This window comes from Cynocephalus volans, chromosome 8, assembly GCF_027409185.1.
Source record: "Cynocephalus volans isolate mCynVol1 chromosome 8, mCynVol1.pri, whole genome shotgun sequence".
NCBI lineage: Eukaryota > Metazoa > Chordata > Mammalia > Dermoptera > Cynocephalidae > Cynocephalus > Cynocephalus volans.
In genome coordinates this window covers 16,633,533-16,656,998 of record NC_084467.1, presented here as the reverse complement: position 1 = coordinate 16,656,998, position 23,466 = coordinate 16,633,533, and the positions used below count along the sequence as shown (strand labels likewise).

Genomic DNA, 23,466 nt, shown 5'->3' with positions numbered 1-23,466 from the left:
ACATATATCTATAATAACTTAGAACTAAAAAATCTAGATAATTTTAATGAAGAGGAAGGCCAAGGGATATGAGAAAATGCAAATCTTGTCTTTGCAGGGAAAAGCCACAGATAATTTTTTAAAGTAATAAAACATTAAAATGAAACAAAAAGCAAAAGAAATTGAAATAAAAATGTAGGATGGTAGAAACAAAGTACATAAATACACATTCCTTTCAGGAACATGCGAACACTTTAAAAATTCATCACACACCAGGTCACAAAGCAAACCTCACATTTCAAATAATAGGTTTTCACATAGTCCACATTCTGTGATGATAGTGCAATTAAGTTAGAAAATAAGTTTTTATTTTTATTTTTTTTTTTTTTTTTTTTTTTTAGAAAATAAGTTTTTAAAAGGACCAATAATTACCCATACACTTAGAAATTAAGAATGTCCCTAAATAACTCATGGGATCAAAGAAAAGTCATAGTAGAAGCTTAAAAGTACTTAGATCAAAATGATGATAAAAACATCAAAAATTGTGTAATGTAGCAAAGAAAGGTTAAAAATTAATGAGCTAAGTGTCCAACTTAGGAAGATAGAATAAACAGAAACCAAAGAAAGCAAAAGTATAAAGGAGAGTATAAAGAGCAGAAATCAACAAGACAGAAAACAAAGAGCAGAAATCAACAAGATGAAAAACAAAGATCAAAGCCACAAGTCGATCTTTTAAAAAGTTGGTCAATAAAATGTGGGGTGGAGGGGAAGAGAAGTGGTGGACTATCAGTTACAAAACTATGCTATTTACCCTAAGTGGATCATTGCGCAGTATATGCATGTGTTGAAACAACACACTGTACCCCACAAATATGTACAAGTGAATGTTAAAATAAAATAAAAAATATAAAGGTCAATAAACCTGTGGAAATATTTATCAAGAAAGAGAAAAAGATAAAGAGGGAAAGAGAACACACAATTATATGGAAAAGAAGTATGCAATAAGAAAATGCTATAGAGAACCTTATGGCAATAAATGTGAAAATGTAGATTAAATGCATACATTCCTAAAAATATAATTTATCAAAACTGATTCCAGAAGACGTAAAGAACCTGAATAAAGAAATTGAAAAAGCAGTTAAAATCTTTCCAAAAGAAAAACCAAAATAGGCCAAGGTGATTTTACAGGTGAATTCTACCAAACTTTAAGAAAAAAATTATCTCAATTTTGTCCAAACTTTTCCAGAGAACAGTAAAAGAGAAATTACTGTCCAGTTCTATGGGGCCATTATAACTGCAATACCAAAGCCAGAAAAGTACAAATTGGTATAATAATTCTAAACAAGAAATTATCACAGCATATTCAAACACATGCATAACAAACAAGTTAGATTTATCCTAGTAATGCAAGGATGGTATAATACTAGAAAATCCAGGGCCAGCCCATGGCTCACTTGAGAAAGTGTGGTGCTGATAACACCAAGGCCACAGGTTCGGATCCCTCTATAGGGATGGCTGGTTAGCTCACTTGGGAGAGCGTGGTGCTTACAACACCAAGATCCCCTTGGATCACTGGTAAGATCCCCTTCCCAGTCATCTTTAAAAAAAAAAAAGAAGAAAGAAAAAGAAAATCTACATATGCAATTATCTATATTAACAGATTAAAGGAGAAAAGCTATATAATCATCTGAAGATACTTTTAAAAATCATTTAATATAATTAAACATAAATTATGATTTTTAAAGAAGCTCTCAATAAGTTATGAATGCAGAGAGCTTCCTTAAACTGAAAAAAGCAATTTATAAAAAAATATACAACACACATATCCTAAATAGACAGTAGCAGGATACAAAATCAACACACAAAAATCAGTAGCATTTCTATTCTCCAATAGTGAACATGCAGAAAGAGAAATCAAGAAAGCCTGCCCATTTACAATAGCCACCAAAAAAATAAAATACTTAGGAATTGAGTTAACCACGGATGTGAAAAATCTCTATAATGAGAACTACAAACCACTGCTGAGAGAAATTAGAGAGGATACAAGAAGATGGAAAGATATCCCATGCTCTTGGATTGGAAGAATCAACATAGTGAAAATGTCCATACTACCCAAAGTGATATACAAATTCAATGAAATCCCCATCAAAATTCCAAAAATTCTGGCATTTTTCTCAGAAATGGAAAGAACTATCCAGCCATTTACATGGAATAACAAAAGACCATGTATAGCCAAGCAACGCTGAGCAAAAAAAAATAAAGCTGGAGGCATAACACTACCTGACTTTAAACTATACTACAAAGCTATAATAACCAAAACAGTATGGTACTGGCATAAAAACAGACACACCGATCAATGAAATAGAATAGAGAATCCAGAAATTAACCCACACACCTACAGCCATCTGATCTTTGACAAAGGCACCAAGCCTATACACTGGGGAAGAGACTGCCTCTTTAGCAAATGGTGCTGGGAGAACTGGATATCAATATGCAGGAGAATGAAACTAGACCCATACCTTTCACCATACACTAAAGTCAACTCAAAATGGATTAAAGAATTAAATATACACCCTGAAACAATAGAACTTCTTAAAGAAAACACAGGAGAAATACTTCAGGAAATAGGACCGGACACAGACTTCATGAATACGACCCCAAAAGCACGGGCAACCAAAGGAAAAATAAACAAATGGGATTATATCAAACTAAGGAGCTTCTGCACAGCAAAAGAAACAATTAACAGAGTTAAAAGACAACCAACAGAGTGGGAGAAAATATTTGCAAAATATACATCTGACAAAGGATTAATATCCAGAATATACAAGGAACTCAAACAACTTTACAAGAAAAAAACAAGCAACCCAATTAAAAAATGGGCAAAAGAGCTAAGTGGGCATTTCTCTAAGGAAGATATACAAATGGCCAACAGATATATGAAAAAATGCTCAACATCACTCAGCATCCGGGAAATGCAAATCAAAACCACACTGAGATACCATCTCACCCCAGTTAGGATGGCTAAAATCCAAAAGACTCTGAACAATAAATGCTGGCAAGGTTGTGGAGAAAAAGGAACTCTCATACATTGTTGGTGGGACTGCAAAATGGTGCAGCCTCTATGGAAAATGGTATGGAGGTTCCTCAAACAATTGCAGATAGATCTACCATATGACCCAGCTATCCCACTGCTGGGAATATACCCAGAGGAATGGAAATCATCAAGTCGAAGGTGTACCTGTTCCACAATGTTCATTGCAGCACTCTTTACAACAGCCAAGAGCTGGAACCAGCCCAAATGTCCATCATCGGATGAGTGGATACGGAAAATGTGGTACATCTACACAATGGAATACTACTCAGCTTTAAAAACGAATGAAATACTGCCATTTGCAACAACATGGATGGACCTAGAGAGAATTATATTAAGCGAAACAAGTCAGGCACAGAAAGAGAAATATCACATGTTCTCACTTATTGGTGGGAGCTAAAAATAAATAAATAAATTCACACACACACACACACACACACACACACACACACACACACACACACAATCGGTGGGGGGGAAGAAGACATAACAACTACAGTTCCTTGAAGTTGGTACGACAAGCAAACAGAAAGGACATTGTTGGGTAGGAGGGAGGAGAGGGAGGAGGAAGGGAGGTTTCAGTAATGGGTCACAATAATCAACCACATTGTATATTGACAAAATAAAATTAAAAAATACATAAATAAATAAATAAAATAAAATCTTTAAAAAAATAAATAAATAAAAGCGTTTAATACAATTAAACATAAATTATGATTTTTTTAAAAAGTCTCAATAAGTTATGAATGCAGAGAGCTTCCTTAAACTGACAAAAGCAATTTATAAAAAAATCTACAACACACATATCCTAAATAGACAAACATTAGAACATTTCCTCTAAAATAAAACATGAGGCAAGGATACCTAACACCAAGGCAAAGATAACGCCAAGGTCAAGGGTTCAGATCCCTTTATCAGCCAGCCACCAAAAAACAAAATAAAATAAATAAATAAATAAACTATCATTATTTGTAACTGATTATCTACATCGACTCTACAAAGAATTGGAAATAGAGTTTAGCAGGTAAGCTTGACAAGACTAAACTGCAAAAAAGCCAATTGCATTTCTATACAGTAACAACAAGCAACTTAAAAACATAAGAAAAATTGGGTATCTAGACGGAAGAAAAAATTGAGTTGGATCCCTACTTTGTACACAAAAATCACCTGTACATGGATCAAGATCATAAATGAGAAAAACAAAACTTTAAAACATTTAGCAGAAACTATAGGTGAATAGCTTTCTGACCTTGGAGTGAGGCAAACTTTCTTAAACCACACTTAAAAAAGAACTATTAAAAAAAAGTTTGCTAAATTACACTATATTAAATTCCAGATTTTAGTTATCCAAAACATGATTAGACTCAGGAATGTAAAGAACTACTACAAATTAATAAGAAAAGGATTTAAAAAAAAAAAAAAAAAAAAAGGACAAATAGAAAAATGTACAAAAGACATCCCAGAAGAGGACTCTTGCACACACTCGCATACACTTAGTCATTGTCATTGGTAATCATATAGTACCAAGCATTACAGAAAGTGCTCTCATTGAATCCTCAACAATCTTAATAAGATAGAAACCATTATGGTCCTCATTTTTTTTTCTGAGGTTTGGTCTCTTGGCCGAGGTCAATCACATGGAGCCCATGTCTCAATGACCCTTAACCAGACCTCTGTACTTCTTGGAGCCTCACTTTCCTCCTGTCACACTAGGCAAGGTATGTAACTTTCTTAGCAAACAGCAAGTGCTTAATAAATATCCACTGTAATCCAGAGGGGTTGTTGTGCACATTGGAAAGAGACTGGTGGGTGGTTAGGAGACCTAGATCTAGTCCTACCACCTCCCTTTGTGACCTTGGGAAGACCACTTCCCCTCTGGGCCTCAGATGTCCCACACATACCTGGAGAGGGCTAGAGCCGCAAGCCCCAAAAGCTGACCTTACTCAAACCGTTCTTAAGGGGCCATCCGACAAAGGGGAGGTCACCCAACTCCTTACGGCTCTGCAGTCAGAGGTCTACAAGCTCTGGGTCCTGCCCACCCTTTTGACATCATGTACTGGTCTCCGCCCCCTCCCACCCAGACCTGTGCCTCATTCTCTCCCTGCCGGGTTTTCGCATTTGCAGTTCCCCTGCCTGAAACATTCTTCAGCGCAAAGGCCACCTCCTCTGAGTCCGTCCCTGCCCCCGCCAGGCGAGGGAGGCCCCGCCCCACCCAGTCCCTCACTCTTTCACAACCTTGTTAATTTTCTCCCAGCACTCAGCACTGTCTGAATAAACTTCTTTATTTTATGGTCTATCCTTTCCAGTACAATGAAGCTCCAGGGAGACAGGACTTTGGGTTGTTGGCTGCTGTATCTCCAGCTCCTGGAACCATACCTGCCTATAGAGGATGCTCAGTAAATATTCATTGACAAAAAAATTAAAAAAAGAATGAATACCGCCTCATCCAGAAATCCTCTGTGGCCATTCCACCCACGGCTTAGCGAGGTGGCCTCTTAGGCTTTCCTTCATCCTCTACCACCTGGGACCCTGCATGGTTCTGTTAAAATGAACACTTCCCCACATACTGGAACTTCTTTGAAGGTGAAAACTGGGCCAGATTCATCTGGGAATTCCAGCACCCAGCCCTGGGCCTAGCAGGCCGCTGGACTAAAGAAATGTTTGTTGAATGAATGGATGTCCTCCTGCAGGCATCTTTCCCCCTTCTGGACTCTGCTTCCTTCTTTCTCCACGCTAACAGGTGCTGAGGCACCAGGTCAGCTGACAAGTAAGGCCACTCCGGTGGGAGTTTTCTGAGGCAGAAACAGCCTCTTTGTTCCCCCACTTGGAGCCACTCCAGGCAGTGAGGGGACAAAGCCCAAGGCAAGCGTGCCCCAGTCACAGGAATCGTCTGGGACCTGGCCCAGCAAAGCCCATGGGATGTGTGTTTCCCCCATATTTTGCTTTCGGTGGCTGGAGTGTGTCGCAGGACAAGGAGGCTTACTGGAGCCCTTGCACAGCTGAGGTCTGCCTGGCCAGGGACCAGTCGGGAAATCTTGATTATTCAAATCATGCAGCTCCCAAGAGGAAAGGATCTGTTTCCTCCAAGACAGGGAAGTGGGGCAAGCAGGCTAGCCCAGGGATTTGGAGGCTGAAAGAGGAAATTTCAGAGCAAAGTTCTCACATGAGCCAGCACTCCGAGATTCCCCACCCCAGGAAGATTTTGGAAGCCTGCGATAGAAACCCAGGAGAGTCAGGCCCCAGGCCAGAGCCCTGGACTGGAGCCGGGCCGATCCCCCACTGAGGTTTCTGAGTTAGCAGTAGCCTCAACCAGGCTCATTGCTCTGGCCTCACCCTGACCCTGGTCCTGGAGACACCAGGACTGCCCCACCGTGCCCCGCAGCCCAGCCCTCCCTTCCCTTAGGAATCACACAGGGGATAAACTCTGTGTTCCTCTGCTCAGGGGGCCAGGACTTCGGGGACTCCCTGCATGTCAACATAGCCTATTCCTGCTGTTTGCTCATCTCCTGCCTCTGACGCCCTCCCCAAGTCTGGCTCCAGAAGAACCAACAGGTTCAAGAAGAGTTTACACATCTGGCCTGCAGAGATATATCTAATAAGTATTTATTAAGCGACTGTGGGACCAGACTCTAGAGCCAGGGTGTCTGGGTTCCAATTCTGGATTAACCACTTAGGAGTTGCATGACCTTGGACGAGTCCCTTACCTTCCTCTGTGCTTCTCACCTGTAAAAACAAGGATTCACGTATCTACCCCCTGGGGAGGTTAAAAGGCCTGATGAGAAAGGGTATGTAAAACACTGAGCAGGCTGCACTGGACACAGGAATTCAGTAAATGACAACTCTTACCATTATTAGAAAACAAATTCAGGTTGAACAAGGAGCCAAGCCTGGATCTCTAGACCAGACATCCCCAAGGCAGACAGACACATCCTTCCTCCCCAGAGCCAAGACCAGTCGGCTCAGAGCAGACCTGGGAAGCAGAGGGGAGAGACCACAGGCTCTGGGTTCAAATCCCAGCTCCACTACCCACCAGCTCTGTGACCCTGGGTGAATTAGTAACCTCGCTGAGCCTCGTTTCTGCCTCTGTACGATACAGATCACACAGTACTTCCTTCAGTGCTGCTGCAGGTCTTCCCCATCTTGGGGTGGGGTGGCAGTCCCTGTTGTCTTAGGCCCTAGGAAGTGCCAGGGAATTAGGGAGCTGACACATGCTGGAGCTGCCCCAGGCAGGAGGTAAGTGACAGGTCAGTTTCCTTTTCTGGAAACCTGTCTGAGCCCAGGCTCAGGCTGTGATATAGGGAGACCCCTGAGGAGTTGAGGAAACTCCCCTCCACCCCACCGATCCTAAGGCACAGCGTGCACCCTCACACTTGCCAACGATTAGCCCCAAGCAGAGGCTCCCACAAAACTACCCGAGTAGTTCACAAGTTCTTACAAAAGGAGGCAGTATGGCCAGATGCCACAGCCTGACTGCTGGGGCTCACACTCCTGATCCACCATTTACTGGGCAAATGAGCTCATTTCTGAGCTTGGTTCCTTACTCATGAGCGGGGACAATGACAACTGTACCTGACTCCTAGGGAGGACTGAATGAGTTAATATAGCTGACCTACTTGGAACAGCGCCTGCCACTCAGTTACTATGAGCTGTTACTGTTACAATAATTCATGACTCTGTCATTTCTTTCCTGAAGGCTCTCCCAGTTTTCTCCAGCAGATTTACGTCTCCCTTCTGCTGGCTTCTACACAGGGCACGATTGGCGCCTGTTCCACCAATGACAATCACAAGATCTGCTATGTGTTCGACATGACTAGGCACTTCATATTAGTGGAGACGTTTTGTAGTTGGGGTCACCACGACCACTTGACTCAGCTACATTTATTCCTATTTATTCTGACTCTACAATATGGGGCCGGGGGTCTTTGTAATGGGGAGAGGTTGGTAGGGGGAGTGGTTCCCGCATTATGTTACTTGGAACACATGTGTCCTGGGAGATATTAAAATATCTGTATTCAATACCAACTGCGTGACCTAGGGGACATGTACTTAACCTCTCTGAGCCTCAGTTGCAAAGATAAATGAATAAATATATGTGAGGGGCTTAGAACAGAGCCTGGTTCACAATATATTTAAAACTTAAACATCCATTGATATATGTATCAATTACTCCTCTGAGTACCTCTCATGGAATTGACATGAGGAAAGTGAGGCACAGAGGTCACACCAGGTTGCTCAACTCTTAGTCCCTATGAGATATTACTCCCTGCAACTATTCATTCATTCATTCAACAGATATGTATTAAATGTCTAATTTGCATCAGAAAGCATGGTGCATATAGATTCAGCAAATAATGGCTATGAGTATTATTATTATTGAAGAAATTGAGGTTGTTTGGGACTGGGGTACATCTGCGATCAACATGGACAAAAAAACTGGTCAGAGGTATGTCACTGGGGAAACTCATACCTAACTACAGCCTGAGACACCAGCAGGGAACCTGACACTCAGGGAAACTGGCTTGTCCTGCTGCCAATCACTCGCAAACCACTTATGAGCTGGTGTCAGCAATGGAGAGATGAAGACACTGGTGGAGATCTGGGGAGGTTGGCCAGGACCCAGCCCGGAGTGGCTCAGGTGTTTACCCAGTGGGGCAGCCTTCACAGATTTCCCCATGGTAACCCCCAACCAGGTGTGGCAGCTTTTCATTAATTCAAAAGTCATTAAACATGTACTGAATGAGGGTACCTTGTTAGACACTGGAATTCCTGAATGATTCAGATTGGGTTCCTGCCCTCCAGGAACTCATACCGAGAGCCAGACACTATGTGGATGATCAGATTACCAAGTGCTCAAGATTTCCAAGCAAGATCTAGAAAAATAGCCACGATGCCAACTGGCCACACAGGCAGGGAGAAGGCACTGCAGCGGAGGGACAGTGGCAAAGATGCGAGAGGTCCGGGGACACATTTGGGGAAAAGTCCTCTAGCTTGGGATCCTGACCTGAATTTGAGGGCTCATTTTGCCGTCGATGTGACCTCAGGCAAGTTGTCTTACCTCCCCCTAAGCCTCAGTTTCCCCTCTTGCAAACTGAGAATACTGCTTTGTTTTAAGGATTCAGTGAGCTCATGAATAAGAAATAGCTTTAAAAACTGAAAAATATAACAGGAGTCTGGAAACTGAGCTTGGGAGCGTTGAAGTGAGTTGTTCAGGACCGTGGGCTGATTAAAACAGGAACCGGGATGGGTCCATCTGGGATAGGGGGACAGGCCCAAACCCATTTCAGCTCAGTCAACACTCCCAAGTTTCCATCCCCCGCCCAGGCTCCCCTTGGCAATCTGTTCAACAAGGCCCAGGGAACAGGTGGGTCACAATTCTCTGGTGCAGGGTTTACCATTTGCTCGCAATGTGGTCCTGGGCCCCCCACGCTCCCTCTCTGAGCCTCAAATTTCTAACCTGCAAAAAGAGAGATGCCATTTGCCGTGGTGCCCCTGAGTATAGATGGAAGGCTCTGCCAACCGGGGAGCACGTTCCACAGGCAAAGGAGGGTCACGGTCAAGAATGAGAAAGGACGAGGATGAGCTGCCCAGAAAGCAAATGCGGTGTCTGGTGGCCCCAGGCGGAGGGGGAGAGGGGCTGCGCTCTGGCGTAGGACAGACGTGATTTCAAATCCCAGCTCTCCTCTTACCAGCTGGGGGAACTCAGGCAAATTACTTCACCTCTGAGTCCTTTCCTCACTTGAAAAATGGGCTGTTAGAAGGATTAAATGTGTGAATGTGTATAAATCACTTAGCAGAGTGGCTTGGTGCATAATAAATATTCAATAAATGTTGATAACTCTTATCACTGTTATTATTACCACTATTGATATTATTATAAAGGGTGGGGGAAGGGATGAGCCTCTTTCCAGAAGGACCTGAAACCAGGCTCCCCCTTGAGACTGAATGTGGGCACAGCATGTGCCCCACGAAAGGTTCCCACCCAACACCACAGCAAGTTCTGGTGCAGTCCAGCTCAGGGGTTCTCCTGCTTTCCCAGACAAGGAAAAGAAGACTGAAAAGACACTGGACTGGGCCTGTCCCCTCCCCACCCCACACAATGACTAAATCTAATCTGGTTCTGGGATGTCCTTTCATCTTGTGTGCCAACTCTAATTAGTTGCTAATGGCGGCCTGGAATGCTGTGTTTAGAAGGAACTTGAGAAGGAAGGAGAGCAGTGGTTGATTAGCGATGTCTGAATGGGCATAGGACAGGGGCGTGGCAGCATGCATGCCAGCTATTTGCCATCCATGAACTAGAAAAGTCCTAAGGCCTTGCTTCACTCGTATAAGACATGGTTTTTTTCTTGGCATACATTTCTCTGAATTCCCTCTTTTCCCATGGTTATTTCATATTTTGAAACTTGGTTATGGGGCAAGATGACATTATTTACATGAACAGAAAATTGTTTTCCAGTTAATCTGGAACTGCAGCCTTGCATGTACTTTCCAGACTCTGGGAAACCAAGGAAGATATCAATAAAGCTATGCTGATCCCACCCCTCCAGCATGACCCCAACAGCAAGGACGGGGACAGAAAGCAGATGGAGCCTTGGCGAGACCTCGCACCTGGCTCCTTGCATGGAGCCCCCGCAGTTCATGTGCCGCTCCCTCCTGTTTTCATTTCCCACATTCCATCCCCTCAACCCCCTCCTTAAAAATCCCTCAGTAAATCTGAGTCTCGAGATGGTTTTAGTCTGGCCATTGTCCCTCAGGTTTACTGGAGAGATTGGTTGGCCTGACATCTCTCCTCAGGTCACAGGTATTCCTGAATAAAAGCTGACTTCCATACATCAGGTATATTGCCCTGTAAATTGTGGTAGTGGTACCAGGAATAAAAAATTAAGGAATTTTTAACTTTTCAAACAAAAAAAAAAAAAAAAAAAAGCTGACTTCCATTCTCACCAGCATTTGACTTTCGAGTGATTTGCTTTTGAAAGGGGGCAGGCAGTGGGACTTGGGCCTGGTAATGTCTATGCTTGGGTCCCTCCCTCTAATGCCCCCTACCCCATGTCATTTGCAAACCCCAGAGACGGATGGTTCAACTGAAAACAAATGTATACAGCAAGGTCCCCTGAGGACTTATAGCCAAACATAAAAATTTGAATCTAAATTCTATTCTGATTGCTCAGGAGGGCATGAGACCTGGATTTGGGTGTTGCCTTCACTTTCCAGCTGTGTGACTTTGAGAAAGTTACTCAACTTCTCTGAGCTTCTGTTTCCTACTTTGTAAAATGGACAGAATAACAAGTTGAATACAATAAGGTCTTTCAAATCTATTAGCTCAGTTTTTGATCCAGAGTAAACCCTTAAATGTTAATTACAGGGATTAAGTCAAAGGAAAAAACAAAGCAACATAGCATTATCACAGAAAATATTCAGGTGATTAAGGCAAGGGTTTGGACAAGCTGTTGAAAGGAACCCTGTTTATCTCTGATACCTTAATAAACTAACTGACCTGAAATATGAATTACTATATTTGATGATTTCAAAACAATTCAGGAACTGACTCTTCTAGGAAAATGGGTTATCTCATATACATCATGGAGAAGAAAGCAACCCTGAGTGGATAGATTGGCAATGGTAGGGGACAAACATGTATATTTCCCACTTCCCAGCTGGTGGGGTTTGTGCCTCAGTTTCCTCATCTGTAATGTGAGGATAATAGCACCTGCCGCAGAGGGCTGCTGGAGAAGCAAATGAGCAATTTCAGGTGACGCGCTGAGCACCATGCCTGGCATGTCAAAGTCAGCGGTTACCGTCTATGGGCTTGTAGTTAGCAGTGCGGGGTGGGGAGGGCGGCACCTAAGGAGGCATAGAATATAGAGCAGCTGTAGGGTGCTTAGAAGGAGTAGAGGAGGAGAGGTGGGACTGAATCAACGGAGATACTTTCCACCCCAAATGATGGCAGACGAGTAAGTTATTAACTCTTGTACGTTAAAACACAGGTAAGTCGAGGTGGGGACAGATGGAGGAAGAAAGAGACAAATGACCTTCAGAAAGGCCAAGCCTGAGACCAGTTCCATGAGGACCAAAAAGAGGCCTTGGGAATTCCAGGAGAGGGAGCTGAAAACCTGCAGCTAAGAGCTGAGAGGGTACCCACCCTGCTGTTTTATTGACAAAGGAGGACCAGAGAAGGTAAGAGATCAGCGTAACAAAAAGTCACACGGTTGATCCTTTTAAAGGTTGCCTTTATGGTTTTGCAATTAAAAACAATTTGCTTTGGCCATCTAAACACTTTTTTTTAAAGCACATAAATTGTTTGCTGAGTTACGCCCAGCAGCTTGCAGATCTGGCCAGGTGAAGTTCACACACCTGAGTCACAAACTGAAATCTGGGAGGACAGGGAAGTGTCCCTGAAACAAGCCAGGGTGGAGGAGGTGGAGGTGGCAGGGAGTCTTGGGGTCGGGGTCTTACTACAGAGTCTCTGAGGTCATATTCAGCAATTACCATCCAGCCTCCCCTCTCCTCCTTCCCCGGGTCAGGGCAGGGTGACAGAGGCACCTAGGGGAGGGATTTGAACCCAAGGTGTCTGCCCTCTGAGCCTCAGTCTCCCCAACTGCGAAATGGCGGGGGGTGGGAGGAAGGTGAATACCAAGGATGATGTTTGAAAGTGACTGGTACCCAGCAGAGCTCACAAAATACCATTTCCCAGGCAGAGCTTTTCTGAACTCCTCTGCAGGCGCTAGGACCAGGGGACCTGTGGTTACTATCAGGAACCAAAGCCCCCCCTCATTCATCTTGTTCCCCCCAGAGCAGTCTATTTGTGGAGACCTAGAATCTAGCGTCTCAGCAGCTGCTTCCAGCATCCCCGTATTTAGCCATCGGGCTTCACAGCCTCTCACTACCCTCCAGCTCAGACATGGTGATTCTGAGCTGCAGCTGCGGCCACCATGGCGCCTTCCTGTTATTGTGGGCCTTGGCTCTCAGCAAAAGGGGTGGAACAAAGAGCCGTGGGTTCAGAGTACAAGATGGTGTTTCCTGTCTGTGAAGTGGTACACACCGGTCACGGGGCTGTTGGGAGCATTGGGGGGGGTGGCAGATGTCAAGGGACTCCCTTCCCTGCGGGGGCTGGGCAATCTTTAGAATGAAGCTCAGGGCTTCCTGTCCCCAAGTGGGTAGACCCTGGGCCCAGCTCACTAAGCCTTGACAGGCTGATGCTCTGTTGCCCCCAAACCTCTAGAGCCCCCAGACTCTTCCTGGGGATCATCAAAGCAGGAAGAAAGTGCCTCCACCTAGCCAACGTGTTTTGGAGAAAATGCCAGGGCACAGAAGAGGAGCTGTTGTCCATATGTCCCACCTTCCTATCCTGAGCCCCCAAGGGCCGGCCCAAGCCTCATACGGTCTCATTCGAATGAGATTTCAGCTCCTCTTACATGACCTCATGGCAGCTAGCCTCGAAACTGCAAACTCAGAAGGCAGGCAAGTAATGTCAGTGAGGCAAGCGGGCTGGCCTGAGAGAGTGTGGCGTGGTGGGGACCGTGGTAGACTGGACAGAGCACCTGCTACTCAACTCCAGCTATTGTAGCCGGGCAGGGAAGTTGCTCAATGTGGCCACATCTTCCAACCTTTCAAGAAAAGCCACAAGCCAATATTCTTATGTAAGACGAAGGGACTTGGTTAAACAACACCAGCAACTAAAGTTATACTATATATAGATTTAATTTATTTGGGGGGGGCGTAGCTGGCTGGTATAGGGATTGAACCCTGGACCTTGGTGTTATCAGCACCATGCTCTAACCAGCTGAGCTAACTGGCCAGCCCGAAATTAAAGTCTTTAAAAATCAGTGCAGGAGTCATCGACCCCCGACCCCCATCCCCTGCAGTCTTGGGAGGGCAGTTTATTATGCGTGACCTACCATAACTTAGCACAAAGTAGGCTATAAATATCTGAGGACCCATTTAGTAAACGAGACCCATTCCAAGTCTTAGGGGAGTCCCCTCTCTCCACTCCTGTGCCTCAGAAATCTATGGATGAGGAAACTGAGGCTTTGAGAGAGGAAGTGACTTGCCCAAGGTCGCACAGTCACACAGGTAGTTTATCAACAGCTCAAGGACTTAAGCTCTGCTCTTCTGAGCAGAAGACTTTTCCCACCAACCCACACCGTCAGCATCCCCCCTTGGGCAATTATTTCTTTTCAAAAAATAGATACACTAAGGACATACTGTGAAAATGATACACACCAAATTCAGGAGAGTGGTTACCTTAGGAAAGGTCACAGAGCTTACAGTCAGAGGGATAAAGTCCTGTTCTACTCTGCCCTAAGCACTGGGTGACCCTGGGCAAACCCCTTCTCCTCTCCGGGCCTCAGTCTCCCAGCATCCAAAGAAGCCAGTCGACACAGGCAGCTTCTGAAGGCCTTCCAGCTCTGAAATTCGAGGCATCTCTGAGGTCTCCTCTCTGGCCAGTACTTTGTGGGCTCAGATCAGCATAAAATAGTAATAATAATAATAATAATGGGAAGGCGAGTCCACACCAGCCAGGAAAGAACACTACAATTTTTAGTGAAACCTGACTCCTGGTTACTGGAATTCAGAAAGAACGATGGTAATACTCGGGCAGTTTAACCACCATCCTACAGTTAAACAAAAACACATCTGGTTTAACTTCTTTCTCCTCTCTTCCCCCCCACCCCCTATCCTCATCTCAGATTTTACCCCTTAATTTGAGAAGGTCAAATTCAATGCAAACAATTGATTTTATGCCACGGTGAGGTTGAGAATTTAAGCCTGGAAAACTTTAAGCATGGAGTTTTTCTGGTAGCAATTACGAAATGTTGGGGGGTGATATAGGGAGATAGAAAAATATGGAGACTATTCTAGAATGTTCTTCAGACACTGAGCATCATACGATGATGTCAAGGAACGTATATGAGCCTGACTCAGAGAGGCAGAGTGGCTTGCCTCAGGTCACACAGCTGGAGACTGGAACCCAAGATGCTGACCCAAAGTCAGTATTTTCTCTGCTGTCTAAGCCTGTGTAACCTAAACAAGGACTTCCCACTTGCCCTCAGGATCAGCTGGTGGTAGTAAAGGAAGCTGCTGCTGAAACTGCCCCCACAGGGAATGTAATCTTCTCAATAATAATCAACGTTGGTTCAACCCAAAGTCGTAAACCATTTATGATCTTGCTGGCCTCTCATAGCAACCCTGCAAAATACATATTAGTAATCCACATTAGAGATGAGAAAACTGACTCAGAGAAGGAAAGTAACTTGTCCAGGGTCACACAGCAGTGCTGGGAACAGGCATCCAATCTACTGCCCATAGCTGCCCTCTAAAAGTGAGGACATCTCCAGAAGAAACTGAAAAAAAACCCCAGCATACCACACAACCCAGCCCTAGCCTGCCAACGACAACGTCGTGTGGGAAGCCGAGTCAGCATTCCTGTGGCCACGCGGAGACTTCTGAGTGCTGCTTCTCAGCCCAGCTTGTTCATCCTCCCTGCAATGTTCTCTTCAAGTTCTGGGTCTTGTATTAATAAGCCCAGTCGGACTGATTTCAAGGTGAGAATTCCAGGGTACGCCTCTGGATCCTACCCCCTGGATTAAGAGTCCCCATGTCCAGAGATGGTTACAAGAGGGAGCTCACTAGACTTGGAATTTTAGATACCTGGGCTCCAGCCCCACTCCCCAGGTAGTACCTGTGTGTTTTGGGGCAAGTCGAGTTCCTCTCTCCAAGATGTTTCTTCACATGCAAAGTGAGGATTGCATCTAGCTAGCAGAGAATGTTGGGTATGTAAGTCACAGGATAGAACAGGGCTGAGTGTGGTCCTGAGCTGGGACACAGTGAGGCACAAGAACAGGCGGAGGGCAGGAGGCACTGTGGAGATGACAACTCCAGGGCTGTTCCCAGCATGGGGCTCCAGGCTCCAGCCTAGGCTGTGTCTAGGATGGTAGGCGGTGGCATCTGAGTGTGAGCAAGTAGGACGCCATGCCACCCACACGTGCAGCGCCACAGGGAATGGACAGGGCCTGGGCAAAGGTGGGTGGGGGTTCCCAGGCTTCAGAGGCGGTGACAGAACTGTACACTCAGTCTTGCATATTCTGCTGAGATTAGAGCTGGTGATCACTAATATTTTCTTAAGTGCAGGGACCGGCTAAACACTTTGCAAGCATTAATCATATCTAGACCTCACCACGGGGAGACTGAGCACAGAGAGGGAACTCATCCCAGGTCACACAGCTAGCTTGCCTTCTCTATTAGTGATGCAATTTTGACACTCGGTTTCAGAGCCTGAAAAAATTTTGTGGTGCAAATATCCATTCTAGGTAGAGAGCTTTTGTCTGTTTAATTCACTGCTGCATTCCCAGCACCTAGAGGAGAGCCTGGCACACAGCTGATGCTTGATAAATATTTGTTGAATGAAGACAGCATTTTTTTTCTGGCCTCAGTTCAGTTTTATTCCTCACAGTAGTACTACGAGAGAGGCATATGCCTTCTTTTACAGATGGGGCTACGGACACAGACAGGGACCCCAGCCTTGTTTCACTCCACCAGTTGGGACATTGGGAAGTTGTGTCCAGAGCCCTCTACTGCTTAGGGAGAAAAATGGAGGCAGAAGGACAAGTTGGATGGAGGCAGAGAGTGGGGTGGGTAGGGCAGGACCAGTGAGGACAACCACAGGTGGGGAGGACTGAAGATTTGGAGAGGTCAGGTCTGGAGATGGAGGGAGCCTGAGCAGGGCTGAGCCCAGGAAGGGCCAGAAGGAGAAACCAAGTCTCAGCCCCTCATCTGTTAGGCAGCAGCATAGGAGTAGGAGACTAAGGCTGCACAGTATGGTTCAAATCCTGGACCTCCCACTTGCTTAAATTTTCCAAGCCTCAGTTTCCCCATTTGTAAAATGAGATGATGCATGTGAGGTGTTGGAGCAGACCTAGGTGCACAGTAGGCATTCAATAAACAGTTGCTGTCATCTTCACTGATGTGGGGGCCAACACCTGCCTCCCTGCAAAGCTGGGCCGACCTGAGGGGTCTCTGAGTTTTTCCCAAGGCCCAAAGGCCCATTCTGACCTGAGAATCCTTTCTTTTGATCTCAAGGGTTTTTCCCCTCCACCCAGAGGCTCCCTCCTCACCCCCATTACATGCTGAAAAAGGGTCACAAGGGACAATGTGGGGGGAGGATGAGGCTTTCCTTACCCTTCACGGTGACCATGCGTTTAACCCTTTATTACCAAGACTGGGCAGGGAACCAGCCCTGGGCAGCCCAGCTCACGTGCACACAGTCCAGAGCGGGTCGCCTGGCTCCTACGGCTTCGCGGGCTCCAGAGCTTTGCCCCATGGCTGCTGTGCCCACCCCCTCTCCCAAACACACACGACAAGCGGGTCTCCCCTCTTTCTCCTCCCGCCACGCTCCCAGATCCCAGCGCCTCCCTCCCTCTACTTGTCCCAGCTCTGTCCCAAACTTTACATCCCACCCGGAAAGGTCGGCCCCCTTCCCTGGCGGCTGTGGCGAGACCTACAGATTGAGAGGTGGGGGACACGGGCGGGGGGCTGGGGACAGCAGCCTGAGTCTCTAGATCTCCCACTGAGGGGACCATGGGGGCTGCTCAGTCGCGGGGCGCAGGGGGCAGGTGCCTAGACCGAGAGTGGGGTCTCAGGCAGCGGCCCGGGAGGTAGGACACCCCAGGACGGCGGGCGGTCCCGAGCGCGGTCCCCTCAGCTCGCCGGCTCCGCGGGGGCCACGTCCAACCTGCAGCCCGAGCCAGCGCGCCTGCCGGGACCCTCGGATGCGCGCGAGGACCGGAGCGGGACATGTGGCTGAGGGTCCCCAACAGTCTGCGGCGGGCGCTGCGGGGGCGAAGGCCCCCGCCCTGCCATTGATCTTCAACCTCGCGCCCCCTCGGGGCCAGGGGAGGATGCGGGGTAGGGGGCCGGGGATCGACCACGTACGTGGGGGGCCTGGGGAGCCGGGGGACAGCGTGGAGCTCCTACCTGCGCGGAGCTCGTGGGCGAGCGTCTGTCCCGGCACGAGTGGTGCGGGATCGGCGAGCCCGGACCGGGGGCGCGGAGTGGCGGGAGCGCGACGCTGCCCGGGCAGCCTCCCCCGGCGGCTTTTAAGGCGACGGCGGGGCCCGAGCGCGGCCGGGCGGCCCTCCCCCTCCCCTTCCCCGCCCCCAACCCCGACCCCAGCCCCACCCCCTCCCCGCCCCCCGAGCCCGCCCCCGGCCCGAGCCCCGCCGGCCACGCGGCCAGGGCGCCCCCTGCCGGGAAGCGGGGCGCGCGCCCCCGGGCCCGCGGGGTTGGGGACGGGGGCGGGGACTGTCGCGGGCCTTCCTCCCTCTCCGCGAGCTCCGGCCGGCATCCCGGCCACTGTCTTTATCTTTGGCCGTCTTCGTTTGTTCTTGTGTCTGTGCGGGGGTCTTTGTCTCTCGCCGTCTGTCTTCCTGTGGCCGCTCTCCCTGAGCGGCTGCCTCTGGGTCCGTTTACCCCTCTGGCTTTCTTTGGGTGAGTCTCAGTCCGTCTCTGTGCATGCGTCCCTGTCTCTCTGTCTCTGTCCACCCGTGTCTCTGACTCTTGTCTGCCGTCTGTCTCTGTCCCCTCTCCCCTCTAGACCAGACTGTTAGCGTCTCTTCCTTCTCTTCACCGCCCTCGGTTGCCTCTTTCTCTCGGGGCCCAGATGGAGCTAAAGGAGAGCTAGCAGGGGTGACATCTGGAGGGGAGCTACCCCCAAGCAGAGGCCATTACCTCTTCCCTCTCCTTAGAGAGCAAGGCGGCCCAGCCAGGTGTGGGCTCACTGTGTCCCAGCCACAGTCCCAGAACATGGCTCTTGGGAGCCAAGGGAGGGGCAGACACTTCCAGGCAGTGCAGTCAGAGAGCCTGGGTTCAAAACTCTGCTCTGGTAAGCTCGGCCAAGTCACCTGACCTCTGCGGACTTGCTTACCCCTTTAACAGGCGGACACCATTTCCCCTGGCTCCCTGGCCAGGTGGTGCGAGAGTCCCACGAGACAGTGTTTGGAAAGCACACAGGAAACTAAAATTCTAGATAAATTGGGGCGGGGGGAGCAGATGCTGTAGGCCCTGTCCCCACTCCCCAGGGACCAGCCCTTTTCCTCAGAACCAGACCGAGTTGAATTCTGACAATTTCCTGCCAAGAAGTCCCCCAGCTCTGTGTGAGTGCCCCCAGTGACAAACAGCTCACTGCCTCCTAAGAGGAGGGTCTTCTTAGTGGCCCTTGGGGCTGCCTGGAACAATTCGTGCCTCTCATCCATGATGGCCAGTCAGAGGTATGAAGGCAAGGACTGTGAGTTTCCCGGCCTTCCTCAGTACGTGAGTCCCAGTCTTCCTACAGCCACCTTTTCCCCATAGGTCATGAGCGGGGGACTGAGGCCAGAATAGAGGGGAGAAGGTATCAGTGCCTGCAGAACCAATTCCAGCCCAGAATTCTCTCTTAGCAACTCCTGCCAGGCTCGGGGCCAGGCATCTTGCATATATTATCTCCCAACAACACCACTTTACAGAGGAGAAAACTGAGGCCCAGAGAAAGCACATGACGTGTCAGTAAGGTCAGAGCCAGAACTGGGGCCTGATGCCAGAAACCAAGAATGTCTTTGTATTTATTTTTATTTCTTCCTGTATTTTTAGTAATTGATAGCGTTTATTTACAGGAGTGATATAAAGTTTCCTCTTTGAAATAAGTTTATGTTTTGAAAAAGTGTGTCAAAGTGTTGAGGAAATACTGTTTATTTGTGTATTTCATGGGTGAGGTGAAGAGGGCAGAAATCATGGAGGTGGTAAACCAATGGTTAGGAAGTGCTGTACTCCTCTACAAGAAATTGTGGGTGAAAGCACCCAGCACTGAGCCCCAAACATGGGAGGGGCTTGGTAATTGCTCACAAACACCAAGGAAGGGTTTAGGGATTCCAGGAGACTTGAGATAGTGTCATTAGAGAGCCAGGGGCAAGTCTGGGAGGCTTAGCCAGCAAGAGGTTGGAGGCCTCCCATCCACCTCTCATGGGCCCTCATGCACCTGCACCTGCCTTCTGATCCTCCCAAAGCTATGGAGGGTGGGCACTTCTGGTTGGGCCACATGGCCAGCGTTGGGGCCTCTGTCTCAGTGATTTGTCCCCAAGTACCCCCCACCTTGGGAGTCCAGGGATTGGTTATCAGCAAGAGGGACACTGCTTGTCCGGCCCTGCCACATTCCTCCGTCACACCCTCTTACCCTGCTCCTGGCTCTGTCCCTCTAGGAGAATTCAGCTGAGATGGGGGGCACCCAGCAGTCATTGCCTCTCTTGCTCCCTGGGTGCCCCTCTTCCTGGTGCTGTCAACACAGTAGGAAGGAAACCTAGACCTTGAACCAGAGGACCCAAGTCCACCTTCCAGCTCTGCCATGCCTGGCCTCCTGGTGAGCTGAGCGAGTCACTTTCTCTCTATTCCCTCTGGCTGACTGAACAACATCTAAAGGCAGCCCAGAATCCAGGATTCCAGGACATCAGCTGATAAATAGTAGCTCATTACATTAGATTGCTCTCCCTCTGTACATACATTGTCCCTGGGGTACCATTTCCTTGTTTAAAAAAATAAGCAAATTGGGCTACTTGACTTCCAGGTTAAAGATTTTGTTTGATTCTCAAAACAGTTTTATAAGGTTGGCAGGGCAGAGATTTATAATCCCCACTAGATACAAGGGGACCGAAGCCCAGAGATGTTAGTTACTTAAAGGTCAGGGTCAGAGCTAGGGTTGGAAGACAGGTCTGATGCCCAGTCCAGGGCTTTTTTCACTCATTCATTTATTCCACGTTTATTAAGTGTGTGCCATGAGTGCCCTGCCTCGAACCAGACCTCAACTTCCCCAGGCATTGGAAGCCAAGTCAGAGCAAGTAGGCCAGAAGCCCAAGAGCATGGGGCGGGGGTGAGGGTCAGGCCCTCAGTGGACAGGGATGATGAGGGAGGAAGGATGGACAGAGAGGCCTGTTTATCAGGAGGCAGCGAGGGGCTGGGGAAAAAAGACTGCCTGATTTGGGTTTTTTTCTTTAAAAGGCCCCCACCGTGCCCAGCCCAGCAGCATTCCAGGTATGCTGTCCATTGATCTTCCAGGACCCTTCAGGCCCCTCCTTGAAGGAAGCATAAGGATGTTTTGCAAGTTCCTAGAAATCTGGCCCAGAAATTAGGGACCAGTTTCCTGACTGTAAGTGAGGTGAAGTTTCCTGAGGAGTAATCCTTGGTGTGAGCCTTAACAGACAGACAGAGGCAGAGAGAAGTGAGCTGGGTCCTGTTTATCCTGTTATTCTCTGGGTGGTTCTTGGAATATGTGGTGAAAGTTGAACAGAAAAGAGGACATTTTTACTGGTAGACTTTTTTTTTTTATTGGGGAGGGGATGATTTTCTCCCAGGTTTATCCTGAGTTGGGGTTTTCAAGGCAGCACAGCCTACCAAATGCTGTTTTATATGGACTGAAATCACTTTGGGATTTTTTTTTCCCCCTAAAACACTGCAGAATTTTACTTAAAAAAAAAAAATACTATGCAGATTTTTTTCAATCCTTTTTTAAAGGATTTAATCTTTTTGGGTCTACACCTCCATCCTTGATCATGTTTTGCTGTTAGCCGGGTGAAGGGTTAACCCTGCATGAGTTTGGTAATAAAAGATTATTGAAGTTTGAAAAAAAAAAAGAGAGAGAGAAAACTGCCTGAAATCTAGGCGGATATTTAAAGGGAAGGGGGCCTGGAAACCTTTGTCTGACGCTTGGACTTGAAGGATCATTTTCTTTCAAGCCCAGGTCTAACCAGAGTTTCATGCTCTAGCCCCACCTTCAACTCAACAAAACAATCAAACCAAAAGGCATGGATGGAAGAAACTGGGTGAAGCTGCCTGAAACTTTGGGGGCCCAGATGCCCAATTATGCCCAGGATACAGGACTTGGAGTCAAAGAACATTATTTGGGAGCTTTAAGACATAATGTCTGCCCTGCTGGGTTTCAGACTTGTTTGGGGCCTGTTTTCCTTTCTTCTGGACTATTCCTCCCATTTGGAATGGGAATGTGTACCCGATGTCTGTTCCACCATTGTATCTTGGCAGTAGATAAATTTGGTTTTGTTTTTCAGGTTCACTGCTGAAAGGACTTTTGCTTTTGGTCTCAGATGAGACTTTGGACTTTGGACTTTTAAGTTGGTGCTGGAGCAAGCTAAGACTTTTGGGACTGTTGGGATAGAATGATTGTATTTTGTATGTGAGAGTGACATGAGTTTTGGGGGGCCAGGGGCAGAGTGATGGAGTTTGGATGTGTTGTCCCCTCCAAAACGCATGTGGAAATTTGATCCCCAATGTGGCAGTGTTGGAAACTGATTGAGTACTGGGGGCAGATCCCTCATGAATGGATTAATGCTCTCCCTGGGGTAGGGGGGATTAATGAGTGAGTTCTCGCTCTATTAGTTCCCACGAGAGTTCATTGCTTAAAAAGACCCTGGCACCTTCTCTCTCTCTCTTGCTTCCTCTCCCATCATGTGATCTGCTTGTACCTGCCGCTGTTCTGCCATGAGTAGAAGCAGCCTGAGGCCCAGGCCAGATGCAGCTGTCCCAGAATCCTAAGCCAAATAAACCTCTTTCCTTTATAAATTACCCAGTCTCAGGTAATTCTGTTATAGCAACACAAACAGACTAAAACACTGGGGAAGCTGAGACAGTAATCATTAAGCCAATTCTGCTGCTGCCAGCATGACTGGACCCTGCATGTGACAACCCGTTCTAACCGCTTTGCACATATTAACCCATCAAAAACTCACACCCACCCTAGAGGGCAGGGACTTTTATTTTCATGTTACAGATGAGCAAACATTGGCGTAGGTGAGCTGTCATTTGCTGGGCACTTCCTCTGTGCCCACCAGCCTGGTGCAAATCACTGTATAGGTGGGATCTCATTTGCTCCTCTCTGTGACACCGAGGCAGCATCATTACCGTCATCGCTACTTTTCAAATAAGGAAGCTCTCAGCGAAGACAGGCATAGTGACTTTATTCACTGAACAAATATTCACTGGGTGCCTGCTACGCGCCAGGCACTGTTCTAGGAACTGGACATGTAAGTGGACAAAACAGAGTTGGTTTGAGGCTCCTTTGTCCTCAAGTTAGGGAAGACAGATAATAAACAATAACCGTGATCAATAAGTAAATTGCATAGTAAGTTAGCAGATGATAAGGGTATGGACTAAGAGCTAGAACAGATAGGGGGGACAGGGCTGCCAAAGAGAGGGGCAGATTGTGGCATTAAAAAAGGTGTCCAGGGGAGTGAAGATTGAAGGGGGCGAGGGAGCCTCCCAAGACCACACAGATAGGGAAGAACAAGGGCTTGAACCCAGGCTGCCTGTGTCTAATGCTGGGGCCCTGAGCAGTGCCTGAAATGGCCTCCCAGCCCAGCTACAAC

General features: G+C 47.3%; 1 protein-coding gene across 1 annotated transcript in view; it reads right to left on the bottom strand.

Moving 5' to 3' along the window:
• The window catches only part of ALPL (alkaline phosphatase, biomineralization associated), a 55,899-nt gene extending 37,777 nt beyond the window's left edge, over positions 1–18,122 (bottom strand). The window contains exon 1 of the mRNA XM_063104638.1: positions 18,041–18,122. The gene's annotated coding sequence lies outside the window, so the exon portion shown is untranslated. The remainder of the gene's footprint in view (positions 1–18,040) is intronic.
• Between the last annotated feature and the right edge of the window lie 5,344 nt (positions 18,123–23,466).